At 43.0% G+C, this 6,867-nt stretch overlaps 1 long non-coding RNA gene across 6 annotated transcripts in view; it reads left to right on the top strand.

Annotated features, from left to right (window-relative positions):
• The first annotated feature begins 6,172 nt into the window (after positions 1–6,172).
• The window catches only part of LOC140476630 (uncharacterized), a 48,551-nt gene continuing 47,856 nt past the window's right edge, over positions 6,173–6,867 (top strand). For all 6 annotated transcript variants that reach the window (XR_011960534.1, XR_011960538.1, XR_011960533.1 and 3 more), the window contains exon 1: positions 6,173–6,244. This is a non-coding gene — a long non-coding RNA (uncharacterized lncRNA). The remainder of the gene's footprint in view (positions 6,245–6,867) is intronic.

Genomic DNA, 6,867 nt, shown 5'->3' with positions numbered 1-6,867 from the left:
GGTCAAGGGATTGACCAAGTAGATGCATAGAAGATGATTCAATCTACAATGAGTCGTCATAAGTTTAAAATAAAGGGAAAGTTGGAGGAAATAGTTCTTTCAGAGAATGGTTAATCTTGGGAATTCACTCCCTCAGAACAATGTGGATTCTGGGACATGAAGTAAATTTAAATAAGAGACACACAGGTTTTTAATTAGTAATGGGTTGAAGAGTTAAGGAGAGCTGGCAGGAAAGTGGTGTTCAGGCCAAGATGAGATTAACCATGTCTGTAGCAAATGGCAGAGCAGGTACAAGGGGCTGGATTAATAATCCTGCTCCTCATTCTGATGCTCTTATGTTCTTATTTCAAAATGTGGAAGTAAGAGGAATGGACAAATACAAGGTGTTTAATGGGGTATTGGAAAGACTATGGTGAGAGGCTGTTTGATTTGGTGAGGTGAGGCACAATATCTCTACAGTAGTGTCAGCAGACCAGCTGAGCCCAGCACAGAGAAAAGACCGTGATGTCTCCTTTGCAGCATCGTTCCCCTCCTATCCATTTCTAGCCTCTACCTTATTCCCCCCTCCCTAGCTTTCAGCCTGAAGCTCCTTCACCAAAAACCTTGCAGCCTCTTTCTTCAAACCCACCATCACCAAATCCCCCACCATCAACATTCTGGGGGTTTACTATTTAGAAATTGAAGTGGACTTCCCATATAACTACGGTAAGTAAACCACCCTCCAAATCTCTGAAGCCTGTCCACCATCTACAAGAATCAACTCAGGAGTACAATAGGATATTCACGACTTGGCTAGGTTTGGGTGCAGCTCCAAGAACACTCAAGAAGCTTGACAGTGTCAGGGAAAAGCAGACTGCTTGACTGGCACCACATTCACTCCCTCCTCCACTGATGCCCAGAGCAGTACTATGTACTATCTACAAGATACATTACATCAATTCATAACACTTCAATAGCATCTTCCAAACCTATGACCAATACCAAATAAAAGGAAAAGGGAAGCAGATTCATGGGAACATCACCTCCTGCAGGTTCCCTTCCAAGCCACTACCATCTGGAGTTGAAAATCTTTCAGCAGTCCTGAAGTGTCATTGAGCCAAAATTCTGGAATTCCTTCCCAACAGCACTACCAATAGGTTTCTTAACCACACCGAATGCAGTGAATCAAAAAGGAAGCTCATAACCACCTTCTCAAGGGCATGAGAATGAGGGAATAAATGTTCGCACAGCCAGTGACACCCATATTCCATAAATTCATTTATTCCTTCATGCCTCCTCCTTCCTTCCACAACACCCCCACCCAAAGACAGCTGCGCTGCGCAAACACAAAGCCTTGAGCAGCATGTGGTAACCCACAAGGAGGCCCAAGCCACATTCAAGCCATGCTCAGACAGGGGTGGTCCTGACTGAACAATCATCCCCAGTGATTCACACACCGTAGTCAACAGTGAAACTATCAGTTGCCAACGTTTTCACAAAGAGATTGGTCGCTACATGGGATGACCGGCCAGAGGAAGTGGTAGATGCAAGTACAGTTACAACATTTAAAAGACATTTGGAGAGGGACATGAATAGGAAAGGGTGAGGAATATGAGCCAAATGCAGGCAAACTGCACTGGCATAGTTTGGGAAATTTGGTTGACATGGATGAGTTGGACCAAAGGGTTAATTTCCATGTTGGTGACTATGATTCTATTCTTTTCAGCCACAGTGGCATTTTGCAATTGTCCTAAACTATGGTGTAATTGAACAAGTTAATGGAGGCTTTTGACATGAGGGCCACAGTACTCTGCAGGTAAAGTGTTGAGTAGTAGCTGCAATTTAGTGGACATTTAATAAACAACATAATGAAGAAGTATAGAAGGAAATTACTACAGATGGTGGAACCTGTCCTGAAAACAGCAAATGCTGGAGCTGACAGCAGGTCAGAAAGCATCCCTGGAGACCAAGCAAGTTAACGATGTGTCTCGATGACTCGATCAGAGATCTGATGTAGAGTCATCTGGACTCAAAATGTTAGCTTGGTCTCTCCATTGAAGTTCATGGGATGAGGGTGTCATTGACTCAGCAGCATTCATTGCTCATCCCTAATTGCCCAATGGGCAGTTAAAAGTCAATCTCAGTGCTGTGTGTCTGGAGTCACATGTAGGACAAACTCGGTAAGGATGGTAGCTTCTTACTTCAAGCACGTTAGTGAACCAGATGGGTTTTCCGTAACCCGACAAAGGATTCATGGTCATGAGATTCCTAATTCCAGATATTCACTGAATTCAAATGCCACCATTTTCTGTGACACAATTCGAACCTGGTTCTCCAGAATGCAACCTGGATCTTTGGATAAACAGTCCAGCAGTAATACCACTCAGCCATCGGCTCTCTCCTGTGAGCTTCAGTATTTGTTGTATTCAGTTCTCAAGAAATATGTTATGTATTAATTTTGAACTCTGTAAAAGCATCCACAGTGAACACAAAAAGCCCACCTCCAGTTATGATGTTTGAGTCTGGATGACTCAGTCAGATTGGCTAATGAAGCAGATTTATGCATTTTAATACCTGGCAGTTTCTCCGCAGTTTCGGCTGGCGTTGGGCTGGTCTCATTCCTTCTGCGATGAAACAAACAAAGAGATAACAGTCGATACTCCCCACTAAATCTCTAAATTCAATTGCACCGCAACCAAAGTAATTTATTTTAAATCAAAAATGTTTCAGTGAAAGACATTTCAGCAAGCTCACCACCACCTGTCTCAGTTTAATGGGAAATGGGATCAATTCTGTCGCGCCTCCTGTCCCAGTGTTCAAGGCCACTGGTTTAAGCCCCTGAACAGGCTATCAGCTGATCTGAATTTTCAATCTTGTTCTTTGACAGATTGCAACATGTTTTGCACAAGGGGGCATACAGACAGGTCAAACTTCAATTATATTCAACACAAGAAAAGGCAATTCCATTAAAATGAGGCAGATTAATTGAGATCAGGCCTCAGGTGAGGATACAAACAGTCATGTTTGGAATTTCCAGAGACCATCAACATTGTCCATTCAATTACTGAAGTTTGTCTCAGTATTGCTTTCCCAATCAACCTATTTCAATGCATTGTGACACCTCTGGAGCAGGTGGCACAGTTCCAGGCCTTCTGGCTCAAAGTTGGAGACACTACCACAGCATCACAAGAGCACTGTGTTTTAGGCTGAGTAGCTGGTGGGTTAATTTGCCCAATTATCTTACTAATCCGGAAGATACTGTCACCATCCTAATGCTGGGAAATAAGCAAGGTATTAATGGGAGCAAAGATGTTACAACAGTCTCTCTGACAAGGGACAAAATATCTTCTATCTGTTCATCCTTCGATAGTTTGAATTTTTTAAACTTTCTAGTCGAACATCATCTTTGCAGTTTTGTACATCTTTTCTTTCAATTTGATGTCACTCATAATTCCCTCAGCTATGCACTGCTGTTCATCGTGCATTTCTTTTACAAGTTAATATATATTGTTGAGAATTATAAAATAACTGAATATATTCTTCTGCTTTAACATTCTAACTAGAGTCCCATTCCAGTTTAGCGAACTACTCCCTTATCCCCTTGTGATTGCCTTTAAGTTTAGATACTAGTTGAAGAACCAAATTCCTCACCCTAAAGCTAAATTCTATCATGCTGCATTGCATCTTACCAAAAGGGTCTTTTACATTGAGCTCATTAATCAATCATATTATCAGGTCTAAAATAGCTGTTCCATGATTGGTTCCAGAGCATCTGTTCTGTGAAATTGCACAGAGCAGTCGACCTCAAACTGCTTCAGAAGGTAATGTAAGCTGAGTGCACAATACTATTTTAACTAACAGAGAACCCTCTGAATACCAGGATTCTATGAGATCCCCAAAATTACTCAGAGCATGGAATCCTTACGTTGTGGAAACAGACCCTTCAACCCAACAAATCCACACCAACCCTCCATAGAGTATACCAACCAAACCTATTCCTCAATGTTTACCCCTGATTAATGCACCAAAACTGTGCATCCCTGGACACTATGGCAATTTAGCAGGACCAATTCACCTAACCTGCAGTTCTTCGGATTGTGGATTTGCAGCCCTGGTTCGCAGTTGCTTCGTGAAGTCTGAATGTTGTTGCCTCTATTAGTCCAACAACACTGTCACTGACACAGGAGCTGTTCCTCCAGATCCGTTTGTGGCAGAATGAGATCCTGCGACAACCTGCGCACATGCCAACCCAGTCATCTCAATCAGAAAGAATTAGTACAGCACAGATTAGAAGACAACTTGGATCACATTATGCTTTTGAAATCAGAGGCTTTTGAAATGTTATAACAGTCTTTGTTACAAGGGACAACGTATTGACCAACTAATAGGACTAAAGGCAGACAGGACCTCATGGCTTGGATCAAACATTTTTAACGCAACTGACTGCAGAGATATTCAAGGCATCGATTGGAATATTCCAGAATCAGGGGATACAGGAAGCATCCAGTGGATTGATGCACCTGTTTAAGAAGGGAAGGGAGACAGAAATCAGGAAACTACAGACTAGTTAGTTTAATATCTGTTTTTGTAATACGGCAGAGTCGAATATTAAAGTAATAAATAGCAGGGCATTTAGAAAAGCTTATAATTAAACATGGTAGACTGGGTTTTGTGAAAGAGACACTATGACAAATTTGCGACAGTTCATTGAGGAGATAACAAGCAGGGCTGAGAAAGGGCAATCCAATGATGTTCTGTATTTGGATTTTAGAAATGCAAATGATAAGGTGCTACAGAAAAGTTAATTCCATAATACAGGAGCTCACTGTTTCAAGGGTGACGTATTTGCATGGAGTGAGGATTGGTTAACCACACTGGCTGTTGCTGAGACCTCACTTGGAGTACTGTATGCAATGTTAGCTCCCATATTTAATAAGGGATAAACCAGTATTGGAGACCATTCAAAAAAAGATTCAGCTAGCTGCTTCGAGGACAAAAAGGTTGACCTATCAAGAATAGCTAAACAGGTTAGGTCATTATACAATAGAATCTCAACAAACAGATTACATACTGTGTGGAAACAGGCGCTTGGCCCAACAAGTCCACACCGATCCGCCGAAGCACAACCCACCCAGACCCATTCCCCTACATTTACCCCTTCACCTAAAACTACAGGCAATTTAGCATTGCCAATTCACCTAACCTGCACTTTTTTTTTGGATTGTGGGAGGATACCGGAGCACCCGGAAGAAAGCCACGCAGACAACGTGCAAACTCCACACAGAGAGTCACGTGAGGCAGGAATAAAACCCAGGTCTCTGGCACTGTGAGACATCAGTGCTAACCACTGTGCCACCCACGTAATATAAGGGGTGATCTTATGGAAACAAGTGAAGTGTCAAACCAGGGGACATTACATCAGGGAACATTCATTTTGTAAAAAATGTAAAGAATTTTTTTCTCTCAGTGAATGGCTAGAATTTTCTAGCCCAAACAATTGTGAAAGTTAAATGTGGTAGGGGAATAGATCTGGTTGGGTTACTCTTCAGAGGGTTGTGTGGCTTGTTGGGCCGAAGGGCCTGTTTCCACACAGTAGGGAATTTATGATTCTATCTCAAATTATTCAAAAAGAGGGCAGATAGATTTTTGAAATATTGAGCAGTTGAGGGCTGTGCGGATCAAGCATTAAAGAGGTGTTGAGGTCTGGGTTGGCCCAGCCATGATCTGATAGAATGGGGGAACAAGCCGAAGGGAATGAATGCCCTACTCCTGCTCTGATTCCTTGAGGCTCCATTTCATGCTTTTTTTTATCTCCAAAGAAGAGTGCGATACAATGTGCTGAAGATCTCAGATGTTGTGAAAATGGTGTGTTTATGTACTGGTTCAGATGGCATTGGTTCATCAATCACAGCTATGCAGTCATGAGTAGGAAGGGAATTCCCTCCATGAATAAAGGAAATCTACTGCAGAGCTCACACAAAGGGATCCAACCCCTCAGTAAACTCTCCATCACATTACCCAACACATTAGCAAAAGCAGGACGCACTGCGCATGCTTTAGCCAACAAAGGGACCTCGGTTGATTGATGTCAGCACCGGACCAATGAAAGGACGGTGGGCGGAACTGGAGGACCTGGCGGGTGGTTGCTCCTCCAACCAATCAAAGCGAACTAGGGGCAGAACTAGATAAACCACGTGATCACCCTCGCGCACAGCGGCGAGTCGCTGTAATGAATTCTCAGGAAGTTATGGAGCGAAAGGATACGGTAAGGAAAGAAACAAATAAACAGAGGGAAACGGGAGAAAAACTGTGTTGCTACGAGGGGAGAGGTTTTACAAACATGTTGTGTACGTTGGAAAACACAAATTTGAACGTCCCAGTCCCGTGTTTGTAGTAAACGGGAAATTGCCTCAGCGCGGCTGCAGGCCTGAGTGAGCGCCGCCATCTTTATTCGGGGCAACGATTCATTGGACACGTGCGCGGCCGCCATCTTTGTAGGGGGCAAGGTGCAGCCAGGCGCATGTGCAGCCTTTCTCTGGTACAGAGTCATTGGGCAGGATTTACACAGAGCACGTTCAAACTCAGAGAAATGGATGTTTATTTCTGGATTTGTTTCGTCATTCATTTAAATGGCTTGCTGTCGTAACTGAGTTTGCAGGTCATTCAAAATTGGAGATATTGTGCATAGTGAAGAAGGTCACCTCAGGTTCCAGTGAGATATTGATCAGATACGGATTAATTTAGATAAATGTGAGGTGCTGCATTTTGGAAAAGCAAGTCACGGCAGGACTTATACACTAGGGGAAAGTGAAGACTGCAGATGCAGGAGATCAGAGCTGAAAAATGTGTTGCTAGAAAATCGCAGCAGGTCAAGCAGCATCCAAAGAT

The sequence above is a fragment of the Chiloscyllium punctatum genome, chromosome 4 (assembly GCF_047496795.1).
Source record: "Chiloscyllium punctatum isolate Juve2018m chromosome 4, sChiPun1.3, whole genome shotgun sequence".
Classification (NCBI taxonomy): Eukaryota; Metazoa; Chordata; class Chondrichthyes; order Orectolobiformes; family Hemiscylliidae; genus Chiloscyllium; species Chiloscyllium punctatum.
This window is presented reverse-complemented; position numbering and strand designations above follow the sequence as displayed.